The 17,075-nt window shown below is 45.0% G+C and overlaps 1 protein-coding gene across 2 annotated transcripts in view; it reads right to left on the reverse strand.

Annotated features, from left to right (window-relative positions):
• Positions 1-17,075, reverse strand: part of LOC126298442 (rho guanine nucleotide exchange factor 17) — a 950,787-nt gene that overhangs the window by 415,376 nt on the left and 518,336 nt on the right. The window lies entirely within an intron of this gene.

The following is a 17,075-nucleotide window of genomic DNA, read 5'->3' on the forward strand; positions in this document are numbered from 1 at the left end:
TCGAGCATTAGGTGGGGCGTGTGACAAACAACCGGTGCTTAAAAGCTTTACTTTCAGAAGCTCATAACTGTGTATTACCTGAATCAGGGATCGAACTTTCGCGTGGGTATGATTGCTGATTGCTGAAATATGAAATGAAGTTGTTAATGTTCCAGTGATAAATGAATAATCATCCTGTATTTTCATTTATGGTATACAGGGGTTGGACAAAAATACGGAAACACCACGAGAAATGCCGTCTTGAAAATAAATGCAGATGCTAGCCACAGTCGTTTAATGAACAAAGTAAGAGCATATGGACTACAGACCAATTGTGTGATTGGATTGAAGAGTTCCTAGATAACAGAACGCAGCATGTCATTCTAAATGGAGAGAAGTTTTCCGAAGTAAGAGTAAATTCAGGTGTGCCGCAGGGGAGTGTCGTAGGACCGTTGCTATTCACAATATACATAAATGACATTGTGGATGACATCGGAAATTCACTGAGGCTTTCTGCGGATGATGCTGTAGTATATCGAGAGGTTGTAACAATGGAAAATTGTACTGAAATGCAGGAGGATCTGCAAAGAATTGACGCATGGTGCAGGGAATGGCAATTGAATCTCAATGTAGACAAGTGTAATGTGCTGTGAATACATAGAAAGAAAGATCCCTTATCATTTAGCTACAATATAGCAGGTCAGCAACTGGAAGCAGTTAATTCCATAAATTATCCAGGAGTACGCATTAGGAGTGATTTAAAATGGAATGACCATATAAAATTAATCGTCGGTAAAGCACATGCCAGACTGAGATTCATTGGAAGAATCCTAAGGAAATGCAATCCGAAAACAAAGGAAGTAGGTTACAGTACACTTGTTCGCCCATTGCTTGAATACTGCTCAGCAGTGTGGGATCGGTAACAGATAGGGTTGATAGAAGAGATAGAGAAGATCCAACGGAGAGCAGCGCGCTTCGTTACAGGATCATTTAGTAATCGCGGAAGCGTTACGGAGATGATAGATAGACTCCAGTGGAAGACTCTGCAGGAGACACGCTCAGTAGCTCGGTTCGGGCTTTTGTTGAAGTTTCGAGAACATACCTTCACCAAGGGGTCAGGCAGTATATTGCTCCCTCCTACGTATATCTCGCAAAGAGACCGTGAGGATAAAATCAGAGAGATTAGAGCCCACACAGAGGCATACCGACAATCCTTTCCACGAACAATACGAGACTGGAATAGAAGGGAGAACCGATAGAGGTACTCAAGGTACCCTCCGCAACACACCTCAGGTGGCTTGTGGAGCATGGATGTAGACGCAGATGTAGATGAAGGTAACTGAAGTGTTTGGTGTTTCAGACGGCACCATATCGAAGATTAGTACTGCATAAAGAGAAAGCGGAAAAATGTGATCCGCTAAGTCACAACGCGGATGAAATTTCGTGTTGAGTGATCGTCACAGGCGATCATTGAAGAGTATTGTGACGGAAGATAAGTTGACGACAGCTACAAAAGTCAATGCGGAGCTGAATGTAGCACTAACCGAACCATAATGAAGGGAACTCCATAAGCAGTGAATTGCAAGGTGAGCTGGAATTTCAAATCCAGTCGACAGAGACGCAAATGCCCGGAACTGGCAAACGTGGTGCTGAAGCCATAAAAACCTGCACTACGGAGCAACTGAAAAAGTCATTTGGTCGAATGAGCCTTGTTTCACTTTCTTTTCAACTTCTGGCCGAGTTTACGCCCCAAGTGTGAAACATGACGGAGGTGATGATTTCGTTAGCAGTATCGTGGTATTCCATCGGACCCATGGTTACTCTTCACGGTCGTGTTACTGCCAAGGTTTATGTGACCGTTTTGGTTGATCAGGTCCATCCCATGGTATAATGTATGTTGCCTACTAGTGATTCTGTGTTCAAAGACGGTAGGATCCCTGTTCACACAACTCGCAACGTCCAGGACTGCTTTTGTGAGGACGGGGATGAATCGCCGCATCTCTCCTGGTGACCACAGTCACCAGATCAGAAATTCCTGATATCTGTGATCAGCTTTGAAGAGAAGGGAGCGCGATCGGTATCCACCTCCATCATCGTTACTTGAACTTGCCACTATTTTGCAGGAAGAATGTCATAACGTTGTCTCAAAAACTACACAATAAGTGTATTTATCCTTTCCGAGACGATTGGAAGGTGTTTTGAATGGCAACGGGCTTCCTGCACCGCATTAGGCGTGTAATGCGTTGTGTTGTTTTTGAAGTTTCCATATTTTTGTTAAGCCCTTTACATGCACTGTAAGAATTAGCGCTGTGTTTAAGACTGTCAGTTAGTATTTGTGAGCAACATGCTTCAGACCCCGCTGGCATCTTGATTTGCATTTTCCTGACAGAAAGCTCTATCTCTGTGACATTAGCCGTACGTTAAACTGCATTTCTTTTTCTTTTCATTATAATTATTGCTTAAATTTTTGTTACCACAAGATGCTCCTTTAATATTTTTAATAGCTAAAGGGTTGAACATTGCAGAGTAATAACGATGTCTTGTGACAATAAAATCATTGTCTTGTCGTAGCTGGTTTTAGGTAGGCATATGGGGTATATTTGAAATCCAAGGGTTGTAACACATTATGTATTGAAGAATTGGCCAGAATGGAGTTCCAGGTGGTTTCCCAATTTATTTCAGAACGGTTGTGGTATGGCCCACTACTACTTTAATGTCTACCTTATTTACACAGGTAGTAACAACATACTGTAGACGTAATTTACACTTTGAGGCAAAAAAGCACATATCACGAAGGAATTATGCGAGTGTGACGGAAATCGGTAGGTGTGACGTACATGTTTTGACAAACAACTGATTACAATTTCAGAAAAATTGGATAATTTATTCAAGAGAAGGAGTTTCACTAATTGAGCACGTCAACAACGCATTGGTTCTCCTCTGACCATTATACAACCATTAATCGGCTTAGCATTGATCGACAGAGTTGTTGGACATCCTTCTGTGTGATATCGTACCAAATTCTGTCCACCTGGCGGGTTAGATGTTCAAAATCCAGAGTGCTAGGAGTGCCCTGCCGATAATACTCCTAACGTTCTCAACTGGGGCGAGATCTGGCGATCTTGCTGGCTAAGAGGGCATTTGGCAAGCACGAAGATGAGCAGTAGAAACTCGCCATGTGCTGTCGGGCACTGACTTGCTGAAATGTAAGCCCAGGATAGCTTGCCATGAATGGCAATATAACGAGGCGTAGAATATCGCCGACGCACCACTGTGCTGTAATGGTGCCACGGATGACAACCAACAAGGTGCTGCTATTAAATAAAATGGCATCCCAGACCGTCACACCGGGTTATCGGGAAATATGGAGAGAGTCAGTCAGGAGGGTATGCCTCAGATGTCCAGGACACCATCAGACAAAACTCTGCTGATCGTTGGGGCCTGGAAGCCCATTGACTGGAGTATAATTGTTTTCAATGACGAGTACAGCTTCGGGCTGAGCCCCGATGATCAGTGAAGACATGTCTGGACACGCTCCAGACGGTAGTGGTATAACAAACTGTAACCCGCCATACGGCCTGACAGCCAGGACTGATGGTCTGGGTTACCATTTCGTTTCATAATAGGACTCCTTAGCTTCTTATCCACGGCATACTTGCAGTACAATGTTTCGTTCACGATATTCTACGTCCCAGTTTGTTGCCCTTCATGGGAAGCAACCCTGGCTTGCATTTCAGCAAGATAATGGCCGGTCGCATACGGCGAGGTTTTCTACTGCCGTGTCTTCGTACTTCCCAAACCCTACCTCGGCCAGCAAGGCCGCTGTATCTCTCGCAAGCTGAGTACGTTTGGAGCTTTACGGGCAGAGACCTCCAACCAGGGCATTCAAAACTCTGTCAATCAATGCCAAGCCAAATAACGGCTTGCATAGGGGCCAGAGGTGGACCAACACGTTGCTAACTTGCTCAATTTGTGAAGCTTTTCCTGTACCATAAATCACCTTTTTCTGTAATTATAATAATTTGTTTGTCTGTATATGTACGCACATCTACCGATTTTCGTCCTATTCAGATAATTCAATCATGGTGTGTCGTTTTTTATGTTACAGTATATAAGAATTGCATATACAAGGGACCAAGTAACTATTCCTGAATGCTGCACTACACATCAAAGTGACACAGATATATGGCACTTTTTTTCATCGTAGTCACCGAATCCCTGTGAACTGCGGTCGGAATGTTCTACCAGTTGGTGGCACCACACCACTATGGCTGGACGCGACACTGCATTTTGTCCTTATACCGCCAGGACTTTGCAGTGCGTTATACTGCAGCAGAACTGTCTTCAGGAAACCTTCTGGCTGTGACCTGCTCTTGCACAATTGTCTTAACGTGGGATGGCATTTAATAACCTACTTTTCGAAGTCCCCTAGTATTTCTCATGGCTGCTGTATCGTATGAAGTGATATAGTCGCAAAATAGTCGGATCGCAAATACCTGTCGATTCAGCTTGATCTAGTCCGAAGAACGGAAAACATCTGAATTTTATCCATGAAATCTGTCAATTTACCACGGAAATAGAAAATGATTGCAAACTTTATTCTCTCGACCTCCTCGTTTAGTGTAGGCCCGGAGTCTCGCTTGGCCACATTGTATACCGTTGGACAAGACGTACGGATTGATATCTCCATGTCTCCAGCTGCCATCATCCCTCGCAGAACAGAGTGTTCAACCCCCTAGTACACAGGACATACTCCATTTCAGACAAAAGAAGTCTGACGGCAGATCTGCGGCACCTGGAATCTGCCTTCCACGAGAATGGATACAGCCGCCGGCAGATTCGGACGGTCCTGCAACGCAAGAGCTCCAAGAACGACATGGGGAACGAAAACACGAAAGAAGGCGACAAAAGACCGCTTTCATACCGTTTGCTGGCAATGTGTCGTAAAAATTGGAAGACTACTGCGAAAACGCCAAATAACGCTAATTTTGTACCCGCCAGCCTAATACGAGCTGTATTATGGACAGTGAAAGACAACCTGGGTCTTAAAAAAACGAGGGTGTACCGAGTTCCGTGTGAGTGTGGAAAAGTTATACTGGACAAATGATCCTCATAATTGAAAATGTTCGTACAGAATGTAAGTGACACACCCGCTTATTGCAGTTCAATACGTCTGTAATAGCGGAATATTCCACTGAAAATGGACATAAAATGAATTACCAGCAAATGAAAGTCCTGGATACCACCGATAAATTTTGGGTCTGCATTTTCAAAGAGGTAATTGAAATCCGTGTGACTGATAATTTAATTAACAGGGACAGGGGCTTCCAACAGAGCAAGGCACGGGAGCCAATATTCAGCTCCATCAAAGCGGAACCCGGCATCCGGATGCGAGATGCGACAGAGGCGGTGGGCGGAAGGCGACTCCTCCCCCCCCCCCCCCCTCCCCAGTTCACTACCGCCATCGTAGCCGGACATCCCCCTCCCCCCCCCCCCCCTTCCGCCTGCACACAGCACGGCGCGAGGTCGGCAAGGCCCAAACTCTGGACAGGCAGGCAGCAGCAGCCACTTCATCCCAACAGCACCACTTGATAATGGCTGAACGGTTGTTCGCCGATATATCGTGGATGTTAGACGATTGGATTCCGCAATACACCCGACTATTTCGTAATTTACTTGCTCCTAAATGATGTCAGTAGCTCGAGCACAAGTACAGACAGGGAAAGGATGGGGAAGGAAATTAATCGTATCCTTCTCAAAAGAACAGTTCGGGCAATCGCCTACATCGATTTAGGGAAACCACGGAAAACCCCAAAACAGGATGGTAGCACAAGGGTTTAAATCCCTTTCCTCCCAAAAATTAATCCAGCACGCTAGCCACTGAGTCACAAAATGTACCGTTTTAGAGATGGCTAAATTTTGTTTTAATTAACAATGAAACAGAGTGAGAAATACCTAAATGACTGTAATCACTACACTTAAAATATATATGAGTTAATAAATTCGCCGGCCGGAGTGGCCGAGCGGTTCTAGGCACTACAGTCTGGAACCGCGCGACCGCTACGGTCGCAGGTTCGAATCCTGCCTCGGGCATGGATGTGTGTGATGTCCTTAGGTTAGTTAGGTTTAAGTAGTTCTAAGTTCTAGGGAACTGATGACCACAGATGTTAAGTCCCATAGTGCTCAGATCCATTTGAACCAACCAGTTAATAAATTCAGTCTAGTTCGTAACTCAGGGTTACATCCTAGACTATAGGTCCATAAACAGGTATTATACTGCGGTCGCATTTTCGACAATTTCGATTTATGCTCAACCATTCTAAGCATAATGTTTTTTTGTATGTTATCACAGTGTTTCTATGAAAAAATGTTTTAAATAATCTGTGACTGTGTTCGACTTGAGGATGAGCATTCAAAATTATAATCTTTTGTAGGTCAGTTTTCATTTGTTTTACTCATATTAGTATCAAATTATGTAAAACAGAAGTTAATAATGGCCTTTAGTGCTTTCTATAATGTATCCAACGCAGTCACCATCACCATCGTCAAATCTGTAAGAATTAATCTAACTAGTATAGCCACAGAAGTAAAATGGCACATACTTGTTTCCCCTTCTTCCTCTTTGTTACTGGATACAGTCTGCTAACAGCGTGGTCATTAGGTATGGAGCAGTTACATGGGCTAAACAAGAGCACGTGAACGTATCGATCGTGCTCTTACGTAAGAAACTACATGAGCGGTCTCCATGCAAAATTGATACTACTGTCTCGACGAGGATTATCTTGCCTCGCACGAGAACACTGCTGCATTGCATCGCTCCGCCCTTGTTTATTATGTTTTTTTTTTTTTATCGGAATTGTTTAGAACAGTGATTCGCCAGCATGAAGCTCAAGGGTGTCTGTTATCGATATCTGTACATGTTTGTACTGGACTGAAGTAAATACCAGGTCGAAATTGCCAGTGAACAAAAAATTTCATGACGAAACTTAATAGGATATGTCGGGCAAGGACCAGTTTCCCGCTTCTGGTACTACTAGTAGCGTTAGTAGCAGTTATAGCTTTATTCATCCCTAGATCACTTTCACAAGGATACTGGACATGTCTTGTTAGTACAATTGAAGTACAACAAAAATAGCGCATTTCATACATAGAGGCATTCACATACCATCTGGTTTAGTTTGACAAGGGTGCGACAGGACGTCGGCCGTGCTCTTGTAGTACGAACCATCCTGGCATTTGCCTGAAGTACACTCTAAGACAAAGGAAAGACGCTCCAAGTAGGAATTATCCAAACGCGACGGAAATCGGTAGTTGTGATGTACATGTACAGACAAACAAATGATTACAGTTCAGTAAAATTGTATGGTTTATTCAAGAGAAAGAGCTCACAGACTGAGCAAGATAATAACATGTTGGTCCACTTTCGGCTCTTAAGAAGGCGATCATTCTGCTTTGCATTGATTGACAGAGTTGTTGGAAGTTCACCTGAGGAATAACGTGCCGAATTCTGTCCAACTGATGCGTTAAATCGTCAAAATCCTGAGCTTGTTGAACGGTCCTGCCCATAATGCTCCAAACTCCATCTATTGGGAGAGATCCGGCGACGTTACTTGCCAAGGTAGGGTTTCGCAAGCAGGAAGACAAGCAGCAGAAAATCTCACCGTGTACGGGCTTGAATTATCTTGCTGAAATGTAAGCCCAAAATGGCGTGTCATGAAGGACAGCAAAACGGGGTGTAGAAATTCGTCGACGCACCGCTGTGCTGTAAGGGTGCTGCGGATGACCAACAAAGCGGTCGTGCTATGAAAAGAAATGGCACCCCAAACCATCCTGCCTGTCTGGTCGTATGGGCGGCGACAGTCAGGTTGTTATCCCAGTGCTGTCTGGGCCGTATCCATACACGTTTTCGCTGGCCATCGGGGGAGAATTCGAAGGAGGGTTTACCACTGAAGACAGTTCTACTCCAGTCAATGAGAGTCCAGGCCGGGTGAGCTCTGAGCATTATGGGACTTAACTTCTGAGGTCTTCAGTCCCCTAGAACTTAGAACTATTTAAACATAACTAACCCAAGGACATCACACACATCAATGCCCAAGGCAGGATTCGAACTTGCGACCGTAGCGGTCGCGCGGTTCCGGACTGTAGCGCCTAGAACCGCTTGGCCACTCCGGCCGGCTACACCACCACAAATGGGCTTGAAGTGTACAGTGGTCAATGGCAGTCGGCGCAAGAGGCGCCGTCAACTGAGTCCCCTTTCTGTAAGCCGCCATTAAATGGTCTCTGTGATCACTGAAGCACCAGTTGCACTTCGGATCGATGATTTGATGATTTCCGGCCTCTGTGTGCCTCTCTGACGATTGCTCGGTCCTCACGTTCTATCGTCTTTCTAGGTGGATCGCTTTCTTCTTGACGCTGTGTTAGGACACGGTTCACCCATTCCTGCTTATATCGTCGAATAGTGGCATCGTATCCCTCTAACCGTCGAACGATTCGCCGATTGATCCAACAGGCTTCTTTGCGCCCGACTACACGTTGTGTCTCAAATGCTGACAGCTGTGTATATAGTTTACTCACCTATTTGCGAGCCATAGTTACTGTCCAACAGAGTACATGGAATGAAATTCACAAAAAATCATGCCCTGGTATCGACATGTCTGCTGTTTATTATCCTTGCCAACTGCACGGTGACACTGCGCTCCAGCGTCGCAGATTCATCCATCGGTCGCGAAAGTTTACAATTTTGCGTTTTCCGTCGATACCTGTATGGATATAAATTTGTGACCAATTTTAGCTCCTTCGCGGTGCGTCATTTGATTTATTTCTAGAGTATAACTTAGGGAAGCCAACTGAGAAGCCATTAGACTGAGAAGGAGCACCACCGGATACGAAAATTGACAACGACCGGTAAAGCGGTATGCTGAACACATGCCCTCCGTGCCCGCATCCGGTGACGCCTAATGGCCGAGGATGACACGGCGAATGGTCGGTGCCGTTAGCTCATCAAGGCCGGTTAGGACGCTTGTTTTCTTTTTTTTTAATTTATGAAAATCACGGAAAACCTAAATCAGCGTGGCCAGATGAACACAAGTCCATTTCTGTTTAAAACAGTGCTACCTCATTCGGCTTATTCGTAACTTAAAATACTGTTTTGCAAAGAAGTTATTTAATAAGGTTAAAGGCTAATGCTGCATTATTCGTTCATTTCTCACTCCCACTCTACACTCACCGTACACGAATTATTTCGTACTATAACACTACGAACTCTATCAGCAGGCGTCACGTCCATAGAGACGATGTTTGATTTCGATTTTGTGTGCCGCAATTGCATATATACAAAATGAAATACATTGTGCTGTAGTCATTTCCTTGGGAAATACTTGTATATGGAAGCCGTACCGAACAGAACTGCAAATAAACTCACTGAAGGCTGCTACAGATGCTGACACTAAACATATTATCAACACGGCGAGAATTATGCGGCGTAGCACGACATCGACGAAACTAGCGGAAGGTCTGTCTTGTGTGACTTAGTGTTTTAGGTTACTTACCGGCTCGTCAAATAGTGGCGCGATTTTCCATGGCTGAAACTGTTCTTGTGACAACAAAATAAGTACACTGATGAAAGAATTAAGCCCGAAAGTTTGTCAGGTCGCTCCGAACAGCAAACTTCGCGTCTTAGGCTCATTGACTATAAAAGCTGATTGTTTCGCGAAGCAGAAATGTGAAGCCACCAAAACTCCAAGTTTCCGACAGGGACATCGGAGGACTTCCTTCCTGTCGATAATAATCACGGTTCCGATAACGGTTAATACCATACGATAATGATTACGTAAAAATATGTATCAATTTATACAGGTGTGGAATAAAGCGTATTTGCGCCTAATGTAGCAAGAATATGTACAGTGTTTGTTCTTTTGTCTATTGCAGGAACATTTCACACATCCTGAAGACAGCACGTAATGTACCCGTATGGTACTCACGTGTGACATGGTTTGAGGTAATTACGAACATTATGCATCTCTTAACTGTTCCCCAGAGTCCACAAATCTCACACGATTCGCCATGACCATCATAGACACAAATTCGTTATCATAAGCCTCATTTGCTAGCTAATGTCTTCATATCCGCAAGTCCTGGATATTCCAAGTTCGTGAAAAATCATTGTATAATGGAGGAACTGTTTACACTGAGCTGTGGTGGATCACACGAAACCACGTAAAGCCTGACTGATGTGCCTGCAGCATTGCAGCAGTGTGTATGGGAAATGGAATTCGCTTTAGTGATTCTGTGTGTTTACGTAACAACAAGCTGTGTGTTACGTGCAACATTATTAGATTAGCGGAGAAGCAGGATGGCACAACAAGCGCATCTGGATGATATTACATGTGACGGGATATTCTACATTACATATATACAGTGAAGGCTACGTTACGGTATGTGGCGGAGGGTACTTTGGTAGCACTATAATATCCGTTCCACTCGCGAGTGGTGTGATGGGAGGAAGAATGTTGATAAACCTCCATATGACCTCCAATATCTATCATTTTCTCTTCACGGACACTTCGCGAATAGTACGCGGGAGGAGGTAATGCGTTTCTTTACTATTTTTGGAACGTACGCTCCCGGAATGTAAACAGTAAAGTTCTCTGTGATGCACAACGCCTCTCTTGTAGCATCTGCCACTGCAGTTTATGGAGCATCTCCGTGACGCTTTCGTGCTTCCTAAACGACTCCTTGACGATACGTACCATATTTCGTTGGATCTCCTCTATCGCTTCTCTTAATCAAATCTGGTAGTTCTCCCAGGGTGACGAGCAATATTCAAGACTCGGTCTTACAACTGATTTGTAACCTGTCGTTTTCATTGTGAATTAAATATCTTTAAGATTCTTTCAACGAATTCCATTCTGGTATCAGCTAACCCGACAATTAATTTTACCTCGTCGTTCTACTTTACGTCGCTTCGAACGGCTGCTGTTTGATATTTCACGCTTGTTACTGCTCCACTGATTTATCATCAGTGAGGTAATCTAACAGAAATGGACCAGTTATCGTTCCTCGTAGATCTTCGTGAATTTCGCTATAGCCTTCTGGAGCTGCTGCTTTTTAGACAACTGCATCGTCTGCTAACAGCATCATGGAGCTTCCGACATTGTCCTCTAGTTCATTTGCAGATACTGTTAACACACGACACTGTACCACTTCCTCGCGGGAACTTCCGATGTCAGCTACCCCTCTGCCGATTTCGTCCCGTTAAGAGCGACTTGGTAGTTTCTATCTGATAGGAAGCCCTGAATCACTGGTGTCATTGGCAGATTAGACGCCAGGCAGTCAGCGAAAGGTATGCTGGCAATGTTCCCAGTTGAAATATTTCATGGAAGTACAGAAAATTGACGGAAAGAATGAATATTAAGGTCGACCATGTCGTACAACCCAGTGATGTAAAGGGGGGGGGAGGGGTGGGAGAGAGGGCGAGAGTGTGGTCCACTGGGGGTCGAACCGCAAAATAACCCTGGGTGTGGTATGGGGCGGCGGTGGGGTGAGTGGACTGCTGTAGCCTGTTGTGGAGTTGCGAACCACTGAGGGCTACCGAGAGGACAAAGCCTCTCCGTCATTTCTAGGTCCCCAGTTCCAAACAACACAATACAATACTATGACAGTTAGGAGGTGAGAAAACTTGGATTTCATGGTCGAGGGGCTGCTCATAAGCCACACATCACGCCAGTAAATGCCAAAACGATACCTTGCTCGGTGTAAGGAGCGTAGACATTGGAGGATTGAACAGTGGAAAAACGTTGTGTGGAGTGACGAATCACGGTCCACAATGTGGCGATCCGATGACAGGGTGTGGGTATGGCGAATGCCCGGTGAACGTCATCTGCCAGCGTGTGTAGTGCCAACAGTAAAATTCGGAGGCGGTGGTGTTAAGGTGTGGACGTGTTTTTCGTGGAGGGGGCTTGCACCCCTTGTTGTTTTGTGTGACACTATCACAGCACAGGCCTAAACTGATGTTTTAAGCACATTATTGCTTCCCACTGTTGAAGAGGTATTCAAGGATGGAGTTTGCATCTTTCAACACGATCGACCACCTGTTCATAATGCACGGCCTGTGGCGGAGTGATTACACGACAAAAACATCCCTGTAATGGACTGGCCTGCACAGAGTCCTGACCTGAAGCCTATACAAAACATCTGGAATGTTTTGGAACGGCGACTTTGCGCCAGGCCTTACCGACCGACTACAATACATTTTCCCAGGGCAGCACTCCGAGAAGAATGGGCTGCCATTCCACAAGAAATCTTCCAGCACTTGCCTGAACGTAGGGCCTATGCCTGCGAGAGTGGAAGCTGTCATCAAAGCTGAGGCTGGGCGAACACCATATTGAATTCCAGAATTACCGACGGAGGGCGCCACGAACTCGTAAGTCATTTTCAACCACGTGTCCGAATACTTTTGATCACATAGTGTATTAAACATGTGTTACGCTGGCAAAGCCTCGGGTAAAAATCTCCTCCTAAACCCCCGGACCAACTTAAAGCAAGTTTGCTTCACATATTATTTATTATCTGGTAAGAAATACCGTCTGAATAACACGGAGAGAGAAGAGGGAGGAAGAGATGAACAGACAGGAAGCGGAAAGGAGGAGATGCGTGCGCATAGAGGGAGAAGGAGAGAGTGGGAGGGGGACGTGGAAAGAGACAGGGGGAAGAGGGAGATGGACTAAGGAAACTTTGGAATAAGTACTGTATATACCCGGACCACTTCGGGTACTCAGCTGGTATCAAATAAAGCTCTTATTTCATAAATTCCGTGATTTATCTGAGGACGTTCCCTTATTGTTGGAAAACGCTACCTAGCGCTGTTCACAGGTGCCGAATGGTCTTTGGCACATTTGGACATGCTGCAATACGTCTCCCTCTACGCATTCAGTATGTTCTCGATGAGTTTTAAGTCAGGGACACGGACGGGCCAGTCCATTCGCCGAATATTTTCTAACTCCAAGAGCTCCTCCATCTGCGCAGTTTGATGCGATAGCGCATAGTTATTTGCAAAAAAAATGAAGTCAGTATAGTATCACACTGTCCGCAGCTCGTAGTCTAGTGGTTGACGTTGCTGCCTCTGGATCATGGGGTTCCAGGTACGATTCCCGGCCATTTCATCATCATCATCTTTCGTAACAGTGGCTAGATTGGACTGTGTAAAAATTTGGACTGTGTAAAAATTGGGGCTTTGTACGGGCGCTGATGACCGCGTGGTTGAGCGCTCCATAAACCAGACAGCATTATCATCAGTGTAGTAATACAATAACGTTGACCGGTGAGTATACCATGTTCAAAGTTGTGGAGGCCTGAACACCCACGCAACATTAAGCCTCCCCACACCATTACACCTGGACCACCAAAACGATCATCTTCGACAGTGTGCCTGAGTACATTACGCGTTCCCACCTCACGTCATATGAGGTTACGTCCAGCATTGGCCGACCTCCATATCTTTGATCACGGTACACTAATCTGTCAACGTCATTGTGACACTGCAATCCTTCCCCATTTCCCAGGGTGCATTCGGCCCTGGCTTCAAGTTTATGGATGAAAATGCGCGACAGCACCTAGTTGCGCAGGTGATAATGCTCTTGGAACGAGAGGACATTCGGAGAATGGAATGGCCTGCACGTTTCCTTGACTTAAATCCGATCGAGTGAGCCCGTGTGGGATGCTCTGGGGAGACATATTACAGCACATCCCCAGGCACTAACGACCATCCACCAGTGGTCAACAGCGCTAGTGGAGGAATGGAACGGCCTACCACACCAACTCCTTAGTAGCCTTCTGGCCATCGTGGCAGAGCACGCATTGCCGTCGGTCGTGATCACGTATCCTATTAAGAACAATGTCCCGTCTTTTGTAATGTCCGGGAGACATTAACAAACAGCGATGATTTCAGTGTAGTTATTGTTTTTGAATAACAGTGTCATTGCTGTGCGTCTTACTTCGTATTTCTTTCAGTTACCTTCTGCACTACATTGTCGCAGATCTCTCTATGTATGGACCTAGTTTCATAGGGTTACGTTTCTTGGAACTGACACGTCATGAGAAAGTTACTTTCGTCCTTAAGTATTGCACACCAATGTATGTCTAACACCACTCTCTTTTCAAAATACCGGAAATGTGTGAACAGTTCGCAGTCTCACAATTCTTCCAGGAACTGCAACAATGATCATTCTGAAATGTAAAATGAGTACATCCTGCTACAAGCTGACTGTAGTTTAAGATCGAAATAAGTAACATCAGGTTGCGACTACAGTATTTATTTTTTCTCGCGCTGGTATATACGTGAAGGAATTCAGCGAAAGGTCAAGGAGAAGGAAGTAAAATTATGAGAATTGGTTGTTGTGTGAGAGCATACCAATAGTCCATGCCTTTCTTGAGAGGCGAGGTTTTGTGCGAAAGGGCGCGACTTTTGTACGCTCGTAACGAGCTCTGCTTCCATTCACAAGAATAACCCAACATTGCCTGTGAACGGTTCTAACAACAACTGCAGGGTGAATAGCTAGGGCCAACAGAATTACATAATAGGACGGGAGTAATAAGAGAATAAGCAACACACAAATGATCCTTTGTCACAACATGCTTTACCGCTATTCGCATCTTTTTCGTTACTCCCACTGAATAGTGTTTGTAGCGTTATTACCAGAGAAGCGTTGACCGAAGAATCACGAATAAAAATAAAGAGGAAGATTGTATTGTTAAACACAACATCTAATATACAGGGTGTTTCAAAAATGACCGGTATATTTGAAACGGCGATACAAACTAAACGAGCAGCGATAGAAATACACCGTTTGTTGCAATATGCTTGGGACAACAGCACATTTTCAGGCAGACAAACTTTCGAAATTACAGTAGTTACAATTGTCAACAACAGATGGCGCTGCGGTCTGGGAAACTCTATAGTACGATATTTTCCACATATCCACCATGCGTAGCAATAATATGGCGTAGTCTCTGAATGAAATTAACCGAAACCTTTGACAACGTGTCTGGAGGAATGGCTTCACATGCAGATGAGATGTACTGCTTCAGCTGTTCAATTGTTTCTGGATTCTGGCGGTACACCTGGTCTTTCAAGTGTCCCCACAGAAAGAAGTCACAGGGGTTCATGTCTGGCGAATAGGGAGGCCAATCCACGCCACCTCCTGTATGTTTCGGATAGCCCGAAGCAATCACACGATCATCGAAATATTCATTCAGGAAATTAAAGACGTCGGCCGTGCGATGTGGCCGGGCACCATTTCGCATAAACCACGAGGTGTTCGCAGTGTCTTCTAAGGCAGTTTGTACCGCCACAAATTCACGAAGAATGTCCAGATAGCGTGATGCAGTAATCATTTCGGATCTGAAAAATGGGCCAAGGATTCCTTTGGAAGAAATGGCGGCCCAGACCAGTACTTTATGAGGATGCAGGGACGATGGGACTGCAACATGGAGCTTTTCGGTTCCCCATATGCGCCAGTTCTGTTTATTGACGAAGCCGTTCAGGTAAAAATAAGCTTCGTCAGTAAACCAAATGCTGCCCACATGCATATCGCCGTCATCAATCCTGTGCACTATATCGTTAGCGAATGGCTCTCGTGCAGCAATGGTAGCGGCGCTGAGGGGTTGCCACGTTTGAATTTTGTATGGACAGAGGTGTAAACTCTGGCGCATGAGACGATACGTGGACGTTGGTGTCATTTGGACCGCAGTTGCAACACGGCGAACGGAAACCCGAGGCCGCTGTTGGATCACCTGCTGCACTAGCTACGCGTTGGCCTCTGTGGTTGCCGTACGCGGTCGCCCTACCTTTCCAGCACGTTCATCCGTCACGTTCCCAGTCCGTTGAAATTTTTCAAACAGATCCTTTATTGTATCGCTTTTCGGTGCTTTGGTTACATTAGACCTCCGTTGAAAACTTCGTCTTGTTGCAACAACACTGTGTTCTAGGCGGTGGAATTCCAACGCCAGAAAAATCCTCTGTTCTAAGGAATAAACCATGTTGTCCACAGCACACTTGCACGTTGGGAACAGCACACGCTTACAGCAGAAAGACGACGTACAGAATGGCGCACCCACAGACTGCGTTGTCTTCTATATCTTTCACATCACTTGCAGCACCATCTGTTGTTGAAAATTGTAACTACTGTAATTTCGAAAGTTTGTCTTCCTGAAAATGTACTGTTGTCCCAAGCATATTGCAACAAACGGTGTATTTCTATCGCTGCTCGTTTAGTTTTTATTGCCGTTTCAAATATACCGGTCATTTTTGAAACACCCTGTATGAGACACTATTACACTTACTATTTGGGGCAAATAGCGAATTTTTACTGTCGTATATTCAGTAATCGGTGGAATGGATCCTACAGGGCATTTAGCCCGGAGCTGTCATTGAAATATCCGATTTGTAACAGTTCGTTGTCTTACTGCGCTGGCAAAAGCTGCTCGAATACCTGCTGCAGATGCAGTACGTTGCGCCAGAGCCATTTGCCGAACACGACGGTCTTCCCTCTCGGTACTGTCACTTGGCCGTCCGGAGCCGCGTCTTCACGCGACCGTACATTCTCATGACCACCGATGCCAGCAATCATATACAGTGGCTACATTCTTGGCAAGTCTTTTTGCAGTATAGCGGAAGGATTATTCTGCTTCTCGTAATCCTCGTTCAAACACAGTGAGGTGTTGATAACGGTGTCTTTGTCGCCTTAAAGGCACTCATGACTAACATCAATTCATCACGTCCAATCTCACAGATAACAAACGCTCACGGCCATTACAGCGAGTATTTAAAGCAAGCCTGATTTGCATCCTCATATTGGCGATACTAGCGCCACTCTTATGCGACTGATTTGAAATCTGAATAGACGACACGCCGATGCAGATACACGCCTACAACTTTCGTTTATGTCGCACAACTCCTTTTTGGAGTTGTGATTTATTTACGTGACTGTATATACGTACATCCATTTTTATATTATGTATGGATTTACAGGGTGGTCAGAAACAGTTTGAAAAGCTTGTAATGGTGTTGCAGGGTGGGTTGTGCTGAGAAATAATGGTTA

Source organism: Schistocerca gregaria, chromosome X (genome assembly GCF_023897955.1).
Source record: "Schistocerca gregaria isolate iqSchGreg1 chromosome X, iqSchGreg1.2, whole genome shotgun sequence".
Lineage (NCBI taxonomy): Eukaryota > Metazoa > Arthropoda > Insecta > Orthoptera > Acrididae > Schistocerca > Schistocerca gregaria.